This window comes from Ceratotherium simum, chromosome 12 (assembly GCF_057802395.1).
Source record: "Ceratotherium simum simum isolate JZ-2026a chromosome 12, ASM5780239v1, whole genome shotgun sequence".
Classification (NCBI taxonomy): Eukaryota; Metazoa; Chordata; class Mammalia; order Perissodactyla; family Rhinocerotidae; genus Ceratotherium; species Ceratotherium simum.
The window spans coordinates 47,474,569-47,492,578 of NC_141911.1; positions in this window are offsets into that span (position 1 = coordinate 47,474,569).

The following is an 18,010-nucleotide window of genomic DNA, read 5'->3' on the forward strand; positions in this document are numbered from 1 at the left end:
GATAAATAAACTTTAGAGAACTTCAGAAGAGTTTCTTATCTACTTTAAAGGCAGAAAGGCAAAAAATAATCTGTGAGAAAGTAGATTAACTTTTATAAGAATAAACAGATTAATGAAGCAGAAAGGAAAGGGACCCATTATTTAAGAGAATCTGAAGAGAAATAAGAAGAGAGTCTGGGACATCCAATATGCTATTGAATACTAATATGATAATATGATATCATATGATAATATGATACTATTTATTAGCCAAGAAAAGCCTGCAACATTTTTTCTCCCTACTTAAAGATGATCTACCCAGATCATAGGGATGCTCATGAATATCATAAACGTGGGGATCTCACTTCCCATACCAGGGTTACAGAAATGTGTTCAAGGTGCTATAGTTTAGAGATTAAATGGAACTTTCCCAGGAAGCTTACTGTTTTCATAGCACTGTTAGTACTAAGATCTAATTATAGATGGAAGAAAAATTATGGTTTTGTCTGGGACTGTAAGAACAATAAACATTGTATGTGTGATTTTTTTAATAAGAAAATACATCTGAGCTCTAAAGAATCTGTTAAGAAAGAATATTTGGTGTACAGTCATTTGAATGTTGGGGTCAATCAATACCAATTTCCATTATGTCTACTAAATAATCCAAGGCTATTGGTTGGGGCCATAGAGTATCAAAATAGGAACTTGAAAAATAAAAAGAGGGGCTGGCCTGGTGGCACAAGCGGTTAAGTGTGCGTGCTCCACTGCAGCGGCCCAGGGTTCGACAGTTTTGATCCCGGGCACGCAGCGACGCACCACGTGGCAAGCCATGCTGTGGCAGCGTCCCATATAAAGTGGAGGAAGATGGGCACAGATGTTAGCCCAGGGCCAGTCTTCCTCAGCGAAAAAAAAAAGGGGGGGAGGATTGGCAGATGTTAGCACAGGGCTGATCTTCCTCACAAAAAAAAAAAAAGAAAGGAAAATAAAAAGATTATTCTCAGAAATCTGTTATTTTACATATATAAGTTTCAAAAAGATTTTATTGATATTTTAAATTATCTAGTGAATTTACAGAAAACACATATATACAAATATGATCCATGTTCCCTTGCAATTATATTTTATTTATTACTAGTCATTTTTATAAAAAAATAAGAAGAAATTTCCAGATAATTTTCTTCAAATATTTTAACTATGATGAAAATTACAGACAATGGTATAAATACTAAGTATTGTAGGGAAGATATATATATTATTTTCTGCATATAAGGGGGAAATATTAACTAAAATTATTATAAAAGAAATTCTTAGAAATCACCTTTTAAAGTTCAATAAACTTTCTTTTGAATAGCTTAGTTCACAAAATATTAATGCAAGATTCAGACGTATTTATAATCCTCCCTCAAATCCTTGGCTAAACCCAGAATGAGATGCCATGCAGCTTGGTGGAAAACCACATCTCAAAGCATGAATAAGTTGAGCAGAAGTTTAGCAGCTGCTTAATGAAAGGGAAAGAGTTAGCAGTTTGAACATCTTCAACATAGAGGGTCTTGGGAAACACATCAGTCTTCAGTTAAACCATAGAAGGACTTCGCCTTACGAGGAAAGACTGCATTACAAATCTATGGGTTTAACTGAATACAAAGAGAAAAACTGAAACAGACCCACTCTGAAGCTGTAAATTCAAGACTCTACAAATTAATGTGAGCAGCCAAAAGTTTGGCTGTCTATTTGAACAGAAACCAATTCTCTTCAGTGAAAGATAAAAGAACCAAGAGTCTCAATGGTGTATCATCCAAAATGTCTAGTAAGCCATAAAAATAACTAGATATATGATAGAGTAGGAAAATATGACTCATGGGCAACAGAAAATGAATAAACACACGTCCCAAGATAAACCAGGGATAGAAATTAGCAGGCAGGGGTTTTAAAGCAGTTATTGTAAATATGTTCAAATATTCACAAAAAGAAAATCTCAATAGGTGGAAAAAATAGAAATATTCTAAAGAAACAGCAAAATGGAAGTTTTAAGAAATTAAAATTTATTGGATGTGACTAATAGGCTATTGAACATGGCAAAAGAAAGGTTCAATGACCTTGCAGATAGGTCAACAGAAAGTATCCAACATGAAGTACAGAGAGAAAAACAGATTAAAAAATAAAAAAATTGGATGTCGTAACTAGTAGGTCTAATATACGTGTAATCAGATTCCCAGAAGAGGAGAGAGAAAATATGAGAGAGAGAAAAAAATTCATGTATATATATTTTGAAGAAATAATGACAAAGGTATCCAAAACACGAAGGCAGAAACAAATATACAGATTTATGTAGCTCAGGAACCCTAAAGCAAGCTAAATGAAAATAAAATCACACCTAGACATATAGTTAAATTGCTTAAAAGGAGAGATAAAAAGATAAACCTCTTCAAAGCAGCCAGAGAAAAAGTGTCACATTACATACAGAAGAATAATGGTACAAATAACAGTGAAATTCTTGAGAATCAGAAAAAATGAATGCCAGTACACAATGGACAAACATCTTTAAGGTATATATGGGAGAAACAAACAAACAAAAATGCTATATCTAGCGAAAATGTCTTCAAAGATGAAGGTAAATTGAAAATAGTTTCAGAAAATTAAAGCTAAAATAAGTGCTCTGGGAAATTTTCAGGCAGAGGCATATGAATCCAGATGGAACTGATCAAAGGACAGAATAAAGATACTAGATAGAGACATGCTTTGGATAAATGAGAAAAATTAACTTTTTGTTTCTTCTAATTACTTCAATATACAGCTGATAATTTAATGCAAAAATATAATATTTTATGGTTAGATTTATAACATATGAGGATGTAAAATATGTGGCCATAGCACAATAAATTTGAGGTAAATGAAATAGTGTTGTACAAGGTGTTTACATTTTGCATAAAAGTTAAAATATTATCTCTATACTCTGATAAATTAAAGATACATAAAATAATGCCAGAAACAACAAGGAAAAGGATACAGAATGGTATAGCAGAAAGGAATTTAAGTTGAATGTTAAAGAAAATAGTTTATCAATCCAAGAGAAGGAAGGAAAGGAGAAAAACAGAAACAGAAAAATAAATGTGAATAAATAAGTATAGATAGATAAATGATAATAGATGATAGAAGAAGAGTAGACATGAGTTCAACTACATTGTAATTACATCAGATATAAACAGAATTAACAATTCAATTAAAAGGTGCAGATTGTCAGCCCAAATTTTAAAATATAATAATAATAAGCCAGACACAATATTCCTTTCACTATAAGAAATGCACACTTTAAACATAAAGACACAAATGGTTTGAAAGTAAAATAATATAAAAATACATTCCACATAAACATTCAACACAAGAAAGCTAGTGTGTTTGTATTAAATCAGATAAAAGAAACTTCAAGATCAGTCAGATTACAAGAGATAAGGAGGCACATTTAATGTAAGGTTAAAAAAGAAAACCTTCTGAAGACTATTTTTCAGTTGAGCCTTATCAACAAGTATCACTCACATATTAGGACCATCTATTATTATCTCATACCAGAAACTCTTTCCTGATCTAGGATTTGTATGGATTTAATATTTTAAGGTATCTGATGTTCAAACTGTTATTATTTAAAACACACGTTTGAGCTTGAGCTGTGTCATTTTTAGCTGCCATTTATTTGTAGGTCAGTGTCATGAGAGATAAGAGGTATTATTAATGCTACATGACAGATACTAAAGAATTCTTGTTCTGATCTGCACAAGCTATTGTGGAACAATGGGAAATCAGAGAAAGAACAAGAGGTCATCTGCTCCCAAACCTGGTCAGGAAGATATAGAATCTTTCATCTTCCTTTTGTTCCCTCGATCCTACTCTCATCATTCACTTAGAAGCACTATTGTGAATAGACGCAATGGAAAATAAATGGACCTCTCAAAAATTAATTTTGCAGAATTATTGTTCTCTGAATTACAAGACAAATATCATATCTGAGCTAAGATATATCAGAAGACATCTGGGACACTAAGGTATTAATAAAATTTAATGTGAAATCATTGATGTCGTAAGGCTGGAGTAGATGCAGCCTCTTAATTAATGAGGATCTGTCGGACAAATTGTGCTCTCTTGCTATTCCTAAAGCTAAACTGTTTAAAGAGCAGGGAAAGATACCTTTACCTAGCTTAAATCATGTCAGAAATATTCTATCCATGTTACTAGTAATTCTAAGATACTTACTTAAGAATTCTTATGGTTAAAAGAATTGCTCTTTTCACAGATTTTATACATATGTATATATAAACACACACACAACTTGCTATTATTATATATCTAAACAATATGGTATATATATATATATATATATATATATATATATATATATATATACTATTAATAAATATAATCAGAGCCAGCCCTGATGGCCTAGTGGTTAAAGTTCCGCACTCTCACTGCTTCAGCGGCCCTGGGTTCATTTCCTGGTGGGAGAACCACACCCCCCATCTGTCAGTAGCCATGCTGTGGTGGTGGCTCATATAAAAGAACTAGAAGGACTTACAACTAGGATATACAACCATGCACTGGGGCTTTGAGGAGGGAAAAAAGAAAAAGAGGAAGATTGGCAACAGATGTTAGCTCGGGGCGAATCTTTCCCTGCAAATAAATAAATAAATACAATTAACGCAGTCATCTTCTTAGTAATACGAACCCATTAGTTAGAATGACTTTGCAATAAAGGAATTAATAATGTATTCTCCAAGAAGCAAAGGAAACCAGAGTGACAGATAATGAGTGTTGGCTCTTCAGATACAAGCTTAAATGTTTACCAGAAGATGGGGGAATCACATCAACAAGATTTACACTTACTGTCACATTTCCAAACTGAAAGGTTGAAAAGATTCAAGGATTGAATTTTCCTGTTTTGCCAGAAGAAATGCAGCTGTATACCTTTAAACATTATCATTTGCCTAACTAATACAGAGATTAGTTTCTTTCCATTGCTATTTTTAAAATAATTTTGTTTGTAACTTACATACAAAAAATCTGATTTTAAAAAATAACATTCCAAACAATTTAAAATATATCAACTAAAAACTAGCTAATGATAATTGTTTTGAATCATTTTTGAAAATCAAATTCCAAATTCAGCTGTTAATGAGTTGACAATTTTATCTTTAAGGAAATTAATAATAGTCTTAACAATATGTCACATGCATAATTGAAACTATAAAATTCCTTTGAATTGAATTGATAAAACATTTTAAAAGATTGATCAATTCTAAAAATTACCTTATTTATGAATTCTTTGAATTTTATACTCAGATTGAAGGTTTTTACATTCATTAAGCAATATATTATTGAACTGAATTTTCTTTCCTGACCAAGGTTCATTATGGTCAAAAATGTTAAAGGAGGTGTTGTGGGCACCTACTGTGTGAAGCATGTACCACAGTGTCTGCCAACCACTGAGACCAGGATAGGAAAGACTGCAGTAAAGGTATTCAAGGACACACCAGGAGAGAAAACAGGTGACCCAGGCCAGAAACCCCCCAGAGCTGGAGCACCCCCTAGCCTCAACTTGCCATAGTGTGGAGTTGTCATTTCAGTTTGAGTGAGTATTAACATATGTCCCTATTTTTTCCCATGAGGAAACTTGATGTTTTTGGAATACCTCTGCATAATGCACTATGGAATGTGCTATGGAGCATAGAAATATAGTATTCTTGTCTGAAAAGAGGGATACAGACAAGAAATGGAGCATTGAGGCATCCCTGATGGCCTAGAGTCACAGTTCGGGGCTCACTGCTTAGGTGGCCCTGGTTCATTTCCCAGTCACGAAACCACACCACCAATCTGTCAGTTGCCATGCTGTGGCAGTGGCTCACATAGAAGAACTAGAACAACTTACAACTAGGATATACAATCGTGTACTGGGGCTTTGTACAATCTTTGTACAATCTTTCCCTGCAAAAGAAAAAAAAAAAGAAATTGAGTGTTGTCTCCTGATTATTCACTTTGTGATTTTGGATAAGGCATCTCTTTCATCTTCAGTACCTTCAGAACTTTACACATGTTGGGAGGATTAGGAATGATGAACATAAAGTCACTGGCAGAAGATATTCAAAAAAGTAGCAATTTGTTGTTATTATCATATTCACTTTACAAAATGGTGGAGAGATGAGAGGTATCTGATGCGAAAAAAACAATAAATAGAAATATATGAGCTTTAACAAGTTAAATGTTATACCATTTGTTCCCAAACCTATCAGACCTACTTCCATATATACATAGTAATGAATCTCTTATAGTGCAATGATAACCAGAACTGTAACCTAACTTCACAGACAGCTACAAAAAATAATATAATGCTCTAACTGTATTATAAAATGAAATATAAAAGTGAATTTAAGTTAAAAATAATATGTACTTCAATAATAAGTCTCTTGGGCATACCTTTGGTAGAAGACACAATGAAGAAGCCAGAGACCTTTGCATTATATTGAGTAGACAACTGCAACTGATACAGGTAGTTCAATAACAAGAGTGCATTGCCATTGGTGATGAGAATTTTTGGAAATATTGAACAATTCTTTATCATGTTTCAAAAAATATCCTTTTCTCTATTTATACAGTTGTCACATTATTGGAAAATTATATGAATAAAAGGTGCTACCAAAAAACATTGTGTTTATGTAAAAAAGTTTAGTTCCAGGTTGAGATAATTATAATTTTAAGCTTTTTATCTTATATAAATATATATATCAGATCACTTGAAATACGTGCATGACAAAGGTCCATTTTTGCATGGTGCCCAATATTTAAGAGCCCTGACCCCTGCACATTAAATGCCAGTGGTTCCCCATCCCCATGTGACACCAAAATACTCCTACGGATTTCCAAATGCCTCGATGGACAGCATTTTCCTCACTAAGATAGTCCCTTCTGGATAATTCCTACCGTGACAATTCAGCAAAGAAGACTTTCTTTTTGTTGTTCAAGCTTGTCAATAGCGGGATGTTGAAGGGAAGCTGGACCTTGAGAAACGTTATCAAACCTGGAATTCAGATTGTGCAATGCATTCCTTCTTTTCCTCTTCCTTTCTTTCCTCCTTTTATTGTTTTTTTCCCCCTTTCTTTCAACAAATATTTATAAAAAATTTATATGGAAAACACTATTCTGATGATAGAACAGTAAGCAAGAAAAAAACTTCCCTGTTTTAAAGCTTTTTTAAATGAGGAGGCTGGAAATGAATAGGAGTAACTACAACAAAGGGTGTGTGCGTGTGACAGATGGAACTGAAGCCATCGAATCTGTGCACTTGGAGAGGAGAGAGGATCTGAGGGTGAAATCTGAGGGGACTAGGAGAAAGAAAGAATAAAAGAGCAGGATGAGGCGAGAGAGGCTAAGGCTGGTGACTATTTTACATTGCAAAGTTATGAATGACATCTCTGAGGAGGCCCCATTTGAAAAACACTGATGTGAGGTGGTGAGATCTGAGGGAAGAGTTTCTCTGGTGAAGAAACTCTCAAGAGCGAAGTTCCTATGTTAAGGCGCATACAAGGCATTGTGGGAGTTTAGACTTTATCGTCACTTTGATGAAAAACTGTAGGAGAGTTTTGTATTCTAAAAGGATCACTCCAGAGAAGGAGGTGCATAGAACTTCCTGAAAGGAGAGACTGAGCAATTGAGGCTGCATTTTGAAAATAGAACTCGCAGTATTTGATGATGGATTGGAGTGAAAGAAAGATGGAAATCGAGATTCTCATGTTTGGGAATGAGCACCTGAGTGAATAACGGTGCAATTTACTGTGCTACAAACGACAGGGAGGAGTAGGCTGGGGCCAGGACATGGGAGAGTTGAAATCAGGCATTGGGAGACATTATATTTGAATTTCCTATTAGATATCCAAATAAAAATCAAGAAAGAGGTAAGAGCAAGCAGAATATGTGAATTTCCAGCTCAGGGGAGAGTCATGACTAGAGAAATAAACGTCATCAGTATCTTATCTATGTCATGTGGGACATAAGTGAAGATAGGGGTGGAAATTAGTGAAGGGCTTTGATGCCAAAAATACATGTATTTTAGGAAAAAGAGAATCTTTAAAGGGTTAGAATTTTTAAAGCAGAAAAGATCAAATAAATATTTTTATGATTTTGTTAAACAAATATTTATCACTACATAAATGGTATTAATTTCTGTCTCTGAAATGTATATATTTCCACAAAATTATGTGGACAGTAACATGCAAAATGGAGGTAAAAAGCTTTTCTTTGGTGATAGGATTATATGCAAAGCTTTTTTCTTGTCATTTGTTCTTTCACCTAAAAGACATGTATGGTTTTTTAAATTGGGAAGTATATTATTTGTAAAACAGTTAATTGTAAAGATTAATCTTCTAGCAGCTTGCAGGATAAATTAGCATCAACTAGGAGCCCTCGGAGACACTAAAGGTGGACCATTTTTTGGAAGGTTATCGCATCACTGGATCTTGCAATAATGTGGAAAAAGCTCCCTGTTATGCAGAAAGTTTTTTGTTTGGTAAATTTAAATATATTATCTCTTGGATAAAATCACCACACAATCTTAGGGTTTTAAAGGTGAATAAGTGCAATACTGGTCCTTGATCCTTCTGTGCTTTGTTTTATTTATTGGCAAACTAAAACCCTGATTAAACACATCCGCACATGCAAATGTGTGGTTAAAAGTGACTGGAAAAAAAAAAACACACATAACTGTGTCAATTGGCATCAGTTTGATTCAGGATAACAATGTTCAAAAGAGCCCATGAAGATACAAGGCAAAGACACTAGGACTTTTAACTTGTTCAATCACTTCCCCCTTCACCCATGTGACTGTTTCATAGCTGCTGCTTTATCATCAAACCTCCAATATATTCACACCCACCACTCTCAGGTGATGACCCCACTCTTCCTTCACTGTCACAATAGAAGCAATAACAAAAGGATCTACACACTCCTGCTGCCTCATTTGCCTACTTAGCGGTGTCTGCAGACCCTGTATTCTTGCATGTTCTCATACATTAACTCTTCATGATTCTGCCTAAATTCAATCATTTCTGTTTTTCACACTTACTTTCTCCCCTTTACCCTTTGCCTACTTCGGTACTTAGCCCCAGGAATACTTCTGGGTGCTCTCCTATGTCAATAAAAATATCTGGAATACAAGAATTTAGTTAGGAAAGCTTTATTGCTTACACAGTTTATAAACCAGGGAGACGCAGCCTCCAGAACAAATCGAAAGTATGCTCCAGGGAGTGTGTGGGAGGGCAGAGCTTATGAAGGCAAAAACCATAGACCACAGGGATTGTTTTGAAAGCCCTCTGATTTGTTTGTTCCCCTATGGATATGGGTGTTCTAAAATCAGCTATATCAGGCTTCTGACCAACCGTCAGGAAAGAGCGCTCAGTTTTAGGTACAAGTTGTGGTTTTTTTGAGAACAGAGGACTTGACTGTACCTCGGTCCTGGCATGGCCACTTGACTCTTTTGATTTAGGTCCTGGTTAGCCACACAGAGTCTGGTTTTTTTTTTTTTTTAGGGGTCCCAATTCCACATCTACATCAGCTACACTATTTTCTGTCTCCGGACAGTTCTCATTATCATAAAAACATAATGTTATTATCCTATCCTAAAAGCAAAACGAAACTATTTTTTGAACCACCAGCTGCCACAGCTGTTTCCATTTGTTGTGAAACTCTGAGAAATAATTGTCTACGCTAACTAGCTCCAAATTCTCACCTTCTCTTCTCTCTCTCTTTTTTTTTATTTTTTGAGGAAGATTGGCCCTGAGCTAACATCTGTTGCCAATCTTCCTCCTTTTTTCCTTTTTTCTCCCCAAAGCCCCAGTAGATAGTTGGATGTCGCAGTTATACTTCCCTCTAGTGGCTCTATGTGGGAAACTGCCTCAGCATGGCCTGATGAGCTGTGCGTAGGTCCGCGCCCAGGATGCCAACCTTCGAACCCTGGGCCACTGAAGTGGAGTGCATGAACTTAACCACTACGTGACTGGGCCAGCCCCTCTTCTCTCTTAAATCCAATCCAACCAAGGTTTTGCTCCCCGAGTTCCTCATTTACATCACCAATGACTTCTACATTGCCATATTTCCTGTCAGTTTTCCCTTCTTAATTTAATTGATTTATTAGTTGCATTTGACACAGTTTAACCTACTGAACCTTGATGTACCACTTCCCTTGGGTATCAAGACACAACTCGCTCCTAATTTTTTTTCTACTTCTCAGTCACCTTTACCGTTTCCTCCTCTTCTCCTACCCTCTTAACATTGGTGTAACAAAACTCTGTTTTTGGTCCACTTATCCTGTGTACTGGTTTTAAATACCATTTATTTCTGCTAACTACCACATTATTATTTTCTGCTTAGACCTTTATTCTGAATTCCAGACTCATATATGTAACTGCCTTTGTGATATCCCCATATATCATAGTCATCTCAAATTCAACATGTCAAAACTAATGCGCCCCCTCCACAGTACTCAAGGATAAGCTTACTCCTGATTATGCTTTTAGTTGCTCGGGCCAAAAATATTTAGACAATGGATTCTGGTTTTTTTCCTCATGCCCCACATCTAATACCTTTAAAATATATCTAGAGTGTTACAGGTTCTCAACACTTCCACTGCTGTCGTTAGGGTCACAGCCATCTCATCTCTCGCCTCTAGTCTCTACATCCTAGGTGGTAACCTTTGCTTTTTCCTTTGACCACCGTCTCTCCCTCCTCCTTTTATTTGACTCTTCACAAATTAGCAAGTAGCAAGGTTGATTTGAAGTGTCAGTCAGTCCTACAGTGACTTCTCATTTTATTCAGAGTAAAAGCACAAATCCTTACAAGTGCCCCAAACACAAACAGAAACTGGTTCTTCATTAATTCCCTGACCTGCTCTACCATTCCATTCTCTCTCAAGCAACCCTCCCGGTCATTATTACTTCCTTGCTAATGCTTCAGGCATACGCCTAGCTTCATGCTTTGGCTGTGGCTATTTCTGCTGCTTAGAATGCTCCACTCCAGATATCAAATGGCCACCCTCCTTATCTGCTCCAGATTTTTACTGAAATATCATTTTCTCAGGGATACTCTTCTTAGGAATGTCCTGATTAACTCATTTAAAATTTCAACCACATCTTTTCCCAGAACTCATTATTCTTTTCTGCCTTTTTAAAAAGTTTTTCTCCAGCATTTAAGATGTTCTAACACAGTACAGTCAATCTTCATTATTTACGGATTCTGTATTTGAGAATTCACCTACTCGCTAAAATTTATTTGTTATCCCAAAATCAATACCCGAGGTGATGTCATGGTCATTCTTGGACATGCACAGAGAGGTGAGAAATTTGAGTCACCTGACGTGCATGTTCCCAGCTGAGGTCAACAATGCCATGCTCTGACTCTGTTTCAGCTTTCATACTGCAAATAAGTGTCATTTTTATGGTATTTTTAGTGCCATATTTTTCACATTTTTTGTGTTATTGTTGGTGATTTTCCTGTTTTAAATGGCCCCCAAGCATAGTGCAGAAGTGTTGTCTAGTGTGCTTAAGTGTTAGAAGGTTGTGATGTGCTCTGTGGAGAAAATACATGTGTTAAATAATGTTAGTTTTCAGGCTTGTGGTATGGTGCTGTTGGCGTGAGTTTAGTGTAAATGAATCAACAACACATATTAAATAAGATGTCTTTAAACAGAAACACACATAAAACAGGCTATGTATTGATCAATTGACAGAAATGTTGCAACCAGAGGCTTGCAGGAACCTAACTCTGTATTTCCTATAGGAGCAGTGGTTAAATATTCACTAATTCAGTGTTTCCAGTGACTTTATAGAACATACCTACCTCAAAGAATGAGAATTTGCTGTATACGATTTTTACTGAATAGAATGTAAACTTGATGGATAAACTATAAGCTCCTTGATGGCAAATCACAGAAAACATCTAGTATTATTTCATTTTCACAAAGTCAAAAAAAAAGACTACATATATAACATATATTCATAGAAACCAAGGGAAACCTGCTAAAAATTATGTTAATTATAGGTATTGTATGCAGGTTAAAAAAATAAACATGTGCTCAAAATAATTTGTTTGGTAGTTGAATGTGTGATATTGTTCACAAGTACTGATTTAGTGGACATAAAGGGTAACATATAGAAAGACTAACCAGCATCCCTATCTATCTGTATATCTATCTATCTATCTTTGACATTCTCAACCTTACATTGCCCTGCATATAGTATGTGCTCAATAGTTTTCATTAGTAGGAGGAATAAATTTGTTTTTCTTCAATCTCACTAGTACTGGAGTAAAGGATACTTAATTTCATGAAAAAAAAAATCAGCATTATTTTGTTAAGCTTTAATAAATTTACAACATTTCAAAGGAATAAAAGTAAGAGCAAAAGTAAAGTATTGCCTTATCACTTGTCTTTCAAAGCAAGCTTCAACATATCTAATCAAAATGCTTCTCTTCTCTTAACATTAACAAATGGTGTTCTAAAGTAATCCAATAACTGTTCTGAACAGTAGACATGCTACAAAGAAAATATCTCCATAATATCTTTTTAGGGCAGTGAGAAATTAAGCAAAAATTGTAGGCTGTTGCAATGGCAAGTACATTAATCTCTAAAGCAGCTGTATTGATCTTTCAAACAATATATTTTCCAAATATTTTTCCATGACATTACAAAATTAATCTTCAATAAAAGTCTTTTTGTTGTTAAGCAAAGAGGAAGTAAACTGTTTTAATGGATTAACTGGACTGACAAACAGCATTCAGGGAAATGCCACAGGAATCCTTCCACAGGGACCTCAAATATACATCATCAAAGACCACACCCCTCATCGAAAATATAAGGCAAAACATAAAATGTGTAATTGATTGCCAGCTAGGTACTATTTTCTCTGAAAATAAAATATTCTTTAAATGTTCCAGCATATAAGCCAAAATATAATAACGGTATAAATAAAAGTTTAATATTTAGTATATGGCATTATGACCATTGGTCAATTATGAACTTTTGCACCACTTTTATAACACGAGTCTGAAATTTAAACAATAATTTTTCATATTCTTATCTAGTTTTTGTACTAAAGGAGTTTTATCATTTGCCTTTAGAAATCATGGGAAAAATATTATATGCTAATTTGTATTGATGGTCCAAGAGCTTGTCAGAATATTTTCACAGTTCTTCTCTTCCTTAATAAAAGGCAAACAAATTTTTACATTCTAAAAGAAAGTTAGACATAATTTTATTTCATGGTGCATTTAAAGAACAAGCATTTTTCCAAATTTCTTTACTAATGAGAATATGGAATTTTGTTTAAAAATCACATACAAATTGTTTTGAAAGAGATGAGATAAAATTTTTGATGTGTATTAACCATTGGATTAAATTAGAATCTTAGATTAACCAGCCTTTACCTGATCCAAAACAGGTACATTTTCTTTATTTGGTAAACTTATTTGTCCTTTATTTGGGTTCTAACCAAGACTCATAACTGACCAAATAACTGGTAGTTGTGTCATGACTACACAGGTTATTGGCAGGGTGGGCATGATGTCTTCATTAAATACTATTATAGACAGTGTGCTTTTCTAGAATATTACCACATGTATGACTTAAGAAGCACAGATTTAATGCCTATTATTTCAATGACCTGTGTCACATTACAAGATGTACTTCATTATAGACAAATCCATAGTATTAACAGTAGAAGAGCTGAATTTATGTCAATCAATTTATATCAATGACAAACTAGGAAAAATGCTAAAATGGTATTTTACTTCTACTGTATCTGGTTCAAGAGAAGCATTGTATGTTGCTTGCAAGAATTATCATAGTCTTGCTCAAGTGAAAGCTAACATTACTCCTTAGGGCTTGGGACAGATGTGACATTAATTAGAATGCTTTTAGAAAATTACTTAAATGATTTAGATTAAAAGCATTTTGCTAATAATAACCATAAATATGAGAAATAAGAGTATATTTTATGATAAATTTTCTAGAATTGAATTGCTCTATTATAAATATATATATATCATTTGTCACAAAATTTGATTAAAAACAGCTAAATGTTTGCTTTCTATTTCTAGCCCCATTTTTAATTTCTTTCTCCTATACCAGGTTAGTGAAAGAATAAATACTTATATAAAATAGTAAATAATGGAAGGTAAAGAATGAAAATTCTTTGTCCTCCATGATTTTTCGTTTAAGCAATTACTATGCTGAAAAACATTTAAATTGATAGATGAATGTATAGAAGGATAGATAGATAGATAGATAGATAGAAGATAAATAGATGGATATAAACAGATAAAGAGATTTTTAGAAGACTGTACCTCCCAAGTATTTAACTGTTATTCTATAGTCAGAAATGTGCATTAAAATTTTATGGTTTTGCTGTGTAGTTTTCTAAATTTTATAATGCCCATTGATTACTTTGACAAATATATATATAGAAATATGTATTTATATATTATACATATGAATATATGTATATTCATTATATCCTTTATTTGTGTATATATATATATATAGTCATATGTATCTATGGTATCTGTATATATATTCATAATTCATTATATTCATAACTCTTAAATATACAGATTCACTGAACAAGAAATTCAACAAGTTTAAAGATTATCTATCAAATGTTTTTCAAAATTAGTTTAACTGTATGTAAAAGATAAATTTATTTATCCATTTTTCAATATTTCCAAAATTATCTTTTGCTCTTTAATTTGTTAACAGAGCTTTGAATTCACCCAAGTTGTCATCCATATGTAGAAGGCTATCTATGTTTACTTTATGCTCCATTTACTTACATGGTAACAAGGATCATTTCAAACTAAGGTAGTATAGTTCTGGTGTTAGATTACCTAGTGTAGTTCTAGTATTAGATTACCTGGATTGATAAAACCTTCTTTTGAAAAAATTTTCTTTTGATTTTTCTTGTAGAGATTACTTTATTATAAATGTTTATTTATTTTGCTAATTTTTCGTTGTTCTTTTAACAATGAGTCTTTCGTTAAATTTATGCATGACTTTGTGAAGTGTTGACATGTTTAAAATATTGACTTTTCATCCAGACCTCCGATTGTTCTTAATATTTTTCAAGTCTACTCTTTATCTTATAGGGCAGTTGTGTTTTTTTGTATATTAGTCCTACACATTTGAAGTTACTGTTTTATTATGTAGCTTTTGTAGATGGACTATATTTTCATTATTTTTCTTAACTAATTATAACACTATTGATAACACACAAGAAAGTTAATAGGTTTATCAGCAAAATGACTAGGATAAATTCTTGTGGTTTTAGTATATTATCATATATTTCACTCATACTACCTATAAATAATACACTTCTATTTTTCAATTGGTATATTTTTAAGTTCTTCAAAGGCTGGAATTTAACTTAATAATGTTAAAATTGTAAAAATCCTAGAAATCACTTCTATTTCCCTGACTTTTTATGAAAATATCCCTTGTCATCTTTTTTTCAGTATTGGGACAATTGTTGATTTGATATATAAATTTTATATCATTCTAAAGGTTCAATATTCAAAATATTAAACAACTGATACAGTAATTTAATACAATATAGAAATCTATATACATAATTTTTAAAAAGTTATCATTTTGTCTGTAAATACACAAAATCATATATTTTAAAGCTCCCTACCAAATAAATGATAGAAATTGTAGCATGAATCATTCATCAAAATATTCTAATAATTTTAAACTGTTTATTGATGGCTATAAATTGTTGATTTGATCTCTTGTTTGATACAATGTATATCACTGGCTAATAGAGCAATGATATGACAAAGAGAAAAGCATCAAATTTTTCCAAGGTCTTCCTCATTAAGTTGATACTAAAGATTTTTCAGATGCCTGAGAGGGATTTTATGTCACAGAAGGGGAATGCCATTGGACTTTTCCAGTGAGATTTCATTTATTTTCACTAGAGAGAAGAAATTGAAGTGGCTGACAGAATTTGACTAGTCCAAACAGGGCTTCTCCTCACAGATCAGTCAACTATCCTGGGGCAGGGTGGGGGGCAGGGTGGAGGTCTATTGTTACTTGCTAGAGTCCACATTTTAAAACAAGAGACAGAACAAGTTCTCAGGTTGATTCTTTTCCCTGAGACCTACTTGATATTGCATAGGGAGCACTGCCTCATATTTTGGGGAAATTTTTTCAAATATCCCAAATCATTAGGGGTAGGCCATCATACAAACATTTATCTGCCACCGTGGACCCCAGTAGATTCTTCAGAGACAATCTGCCTTGAATTAAGCTTTCTTCTTAGGCTTTTCTTTCAAACATTTACAGAATCTATTCCCTTCACCTTGGAGTGGCAGCCTCCTTTTCTGCCAAAGGCTCTGAACCTGGAGGCAACTCTAGACTACTAAAATAAATAAAATAGCCACAGCAAAATCTCCAGTTTCAGCGTCAAATTCGGAAAGACCAATTCCTTGGAATTGCAGTGTTTGATTTCAGAAACCATGTGGAGGGAATTTATATTGGTAAAGATTTTATTCTCTTTACAAATGGACATGGAATTATTTCAGTATTTTTAATAAGTAATATGCCTGAACATTCCTTCCTGTACCAGCAGAGTATCAGCCATGACTTATAAAGTATTCCTAATTTATAAAAACTTTTTATTGGATATTTTATGTTGTAATTTAACAATGCCTTTTGATATATATTGGTCAACATATAGTTTTTCAATTTTAACATATAAGTATTATACTAGATGTCATAATGTTTGTATTCATGAAATAAAATTTAAAAAATAAAAATTATATATGAAATATAATCATGATGTATTATTCATGTACATTTTTAAAATATTTATTTTTTAATTTTGTGCATAGATTTAAACATATAATCAGCTGTCTTTCCTGCCTTCCTTCCTTCCCTCCTTCCTTTTTTTCCTGTCTTCCTTCCTTCTCAATCTGTAAGAACTTGGGATCAGAGTCAAAAATAAATTAGGCTTTTGTTAATGAGTTGAGAATATTTATACTTTTTTTCTCTGCTCTGAGACAATTTGTTCACAGAATGCTTCTGTTCTTTGAAACTTTGACCAATTAAACAGTGAAAATATATCAATTATTTATCTATCTACTTTTCAAAGTAAATTGGTTATATTTCTGTTTATTCATATTTATCATTTTATGAATATTTTATAGTCGTTTAGTGTATCACCCAAGCTTAGGGCCATAAGCAACCATGGGAGCTGGTAATGCTGTTATATGTGTGTCTGATGCTGGCACTGGAAGTCCGCGGGCAGGCAGTCAAGAAGAGAAGATGGATGTAAAGTGGAAGGACCAAGAGCAAGCTGGAACCCACGAATACAAGCTTGTGTCCCAGAGGATGGACTGAAACCTGTGTAGGCTCTTGTCGCCTCTTACATTCATCATACAGTTGTCCCACAGAAGTCAGGGCTGTTCATCACAGAACCACACACACAGGCACACACACACACAGCCCTGTTCCAGGATTCAGAAAAGTTGATGGAGGATCTAGGGGAAGGGAGAACAGTTGCTGGGCTGGCCACTGCCTCACACCAACAAAGTGAGACAGGAAGGATAATACATGTCATCTACAAACTGGCTGTTGCTTCACTTCCGGATTCCTAATCTCCCAAAAGAATATATTTCTTATAGCCCACAGTAGCTGAAAATATACAGGTCAGTTCCTCCAGTGGTAGGAAGGAAGCCAGTGGATCACACATAGCTGCACTAGTGGAAATGGAAGACAGGACTAAGATATGTAAGTGATATAGACCTGCAACAGACAAGGAGCATGGACAAAAGAAGAACCCACTGTCTTAGAATTTTATTCCCACCCTCTCTCCCTTTACCACCTCCTTTACCTTCTTTCCTGTACTTTCTTGTACTTTCCTGGCCTCTCTGCTGTTCCTATAGCTGCTCTCTTATTGGGCAATAAGATAGCAATAATTGCACTGCTATCCTTCTTACAGGAACATTC